At 27.8% G+C, this 2,798-nt stretch overlaps 1 pseudogene; it reads left to right on the top strand.

Annotated features, from left to right (window-relative positions):
- The first annotated feature begins 975 nt into the window (after positions 1 to 975).
- LOC118646547 lies at positions 976 to 1,934 on the top strand (annotated as a pseudogene).
- The last annotated feature ends 864 nt before the right edge of the window (positions 1,935 to 2,798 follow it).

Genomic DNA, 2,798 nt, shown 5'->3' with positions numbered 1-2,798 from the left:
AATTCATATAGAGTCTTATAGACCTTGAATCGTAAATTTCATATTCAAAACGATAAGTAGATAGGATCATATATAAAAGTAGTCGTATTCAGATAAAGTTTTAATCGTTTATTTCAGATACGATAAGAAACGATAGAACTTTATGTCCGCCAAAATTGGAATACATCTGATAGAAACGTATAGGAATAATTTCAGATTAATTCATATAGTCTTATAGACCTTGAATCGTAAAATTTCATATTCAGAACGATAAGTAGATACGATCATATATAAAAGTAGTCGTATTCAGATAAAGTTTTAATCGTTATTTCAGATACGATAAGAAACGATAGAACTTTATGTCCGCCGAAATTGGAATACATCTGATAGAAACGTATAGGAACAATTTCAGATTAATTCATATAGAGTCTTATAGACCTTGAATCGTAAATTTCATATTCAGAACGATAAGTAGATAGGATCATATATAAAAGTAGTCGTATTCAGATAAAGTTTTAATCGTTTATTTCAGATACGATAAGAAACGATAGAACTTTATGTCCGCCGAAATTGGAATACATCTGATAGAAACGTATAGGAACAATTTCAGATTATATCATATAGAGTCTTATAGACCTTGAATCTTAAATTTCATATTCAAAACGATAAGTAGATAGGATCATATATAAAAGTAGTCGTATTTAGATAAAGTTTAATCGTTTATTTCAGATACGATAAGAAACGATAGAACTTTATGTCCGCCGAAATTGGAATACATCTGATAGAAACGTATAGGAACAATTTCAGATTAATTCATATAGAGTCTTATAGACCTTGAATCGTAATTTTCATATTCAGTACGATAAGTAGATAGGATCATACAGAAAAGTAGTCGTATTTAGATAAAGTTTTAATCGTTTATTTCAGATACGATAAGAACGATAGAATTTTATAACTTTTCTATCTGGCAGGAAATCTAGTGTCCAATAGAAACGATAGATTCAGATAAAATCATATTAAATTTCTATCAAATTTCTATATGTTTCTATCAGTTTATATCGTACTTTTTGAACAGGGAGATGGAACAGATGGAAGATAATTTATTTGATAACGTAATAGATTTATTGGAAAATTGCAGTACTAGCAGTGATGATAATAATACTGATAGCAGCAGTACTAGTTCATCAGATGATAGCAGCAGTACTAGTTCATCAGATGATAGCGACTATAATCCACTTTTGGAAAACGACATTTATGAAGAAGATTTATTGTTTCCCTCTCTTCATTTTTAAATAATGGTCGTAGACGACAACGCGTTGAAGATTTTCTTCAAGTAGTACATGCAAAAAGTAATGAAGAATTTAGGGAGGATTTTAGATTAACTCGTCCAATTGTGTATCTATTATTAGGTAATTGTTAATATTATATTAATATCATAATAAATGCTATATTATGATAAACTAATGTAAAATTAATTACATATATTTGTTTTACAGAATCTTTAGAAACAAGTGGATTTATACCATTACATGATTATGGAAAAAAAAAAATCTGCAGAGTTATGTTTATTGATGACTCTTTGGTTCCTCAATAATAAAGAACCACATCGAACATTAGCCAATCTTTTTAACATATCATTATCATCTGTATTTCGCATTATACGTCGAATTATTAATTGGCTAGTTACTTTAGTGCCTGAAGTTGTTACATGGCCCGAAGGAAATAATATAACTAAAGTATCTGGCAAATTTCAAGAAATAGCTGGTATTCGTAACTGTATTGGGGCCATAGATGGCTCACATATCTATATTAATAAGCCTGAAGAAAATGGTAGACAATATTTTAATAGAAAGCAATGTTACTCTATTCTTTTACAAACTGTTACCGATAGTAACATGAAATTTATTAATATATATGCGGTGATCCAGGATCTTTTCACGATGTTCGTATGTTGAGAAGATCTGAACTATTTCCCGTTGCTGAACTGGAAAGAGAACACATTTTTCCAAATAATACTTTTTTATTAGGAGATAAAGGTTACAATGGGGTAGCAAGAAATGGATTGTCTCTCTTTTAAAGACAATGGTAATCTTACGATAGAACAAATAGAGTTTAATAGAAAAGTTTCAGCAACTCGAGTAGTAGTTGAAAGAGCTTTCGGTATTTAAAAGGTCGATTCCGACAATTACAAAAGCTACCGTTACGTGATACTTATTTATGACTCGAATTATAATAGCATGTTGTGTGCTTCACAATATATGCTTAAATAACGGTGATAATGGTGAAGATTTCTATATTGAAGAAAACTTAGAACAAAATGAATTAGAAAACTATGATGAGCAAAGAGACGAAAATGCACACGCAGGAAACCTGGACCGTCGAACATTATTATTTCAGAAAATGTATCCTTGTAATAATTAATCATGTAATAATCTAAATTATGACGTTTATGTAAAACAAATAGACTTATACTCATAATTGAGTACAGATATCTGTATATATCTGTATATCTGTATATATTATTTAAATAAAAGTTTTAATAATTAATATAATATTTTAGAATAAAAGAACAGGAAGAAAGAAATAAAATAATTATCAATACTTATATTAATTGTTTTTATTTATTTACATTTTACTTATTTAATAAACATAATGTAATATTATTTTAAATTTTAAAAATAAGCATGTAATATCACATAACTTCAGTCTAGTTCTTTAGTCTAAACACAATCTAGTTTAATTGATAAAATATATTTTTTACTTTTAAAAAATAAATGACTTAGAAAATGTTAATATAGAAAAATTAAATTACTGAACAC

This window comes from Monomorium pharaonis, chromosome 1, assembly GCF_013373865.1.
Source record: "Monomorium pharaonis isolate MP-MQ-018 chromosome 1, ASM1337386v2, whole genome shotgun sequence".
NCBI lineage: Eukaryota > Metazoa > Arthropoda > Insecta > Hymenoptera > Formicidae > Monomorium > Monomorium pharaonis.
Note: the sequence above shows the minus strand (reverse complement) of the source record. Positions and strands in the feature narration are given on the sequence as shown.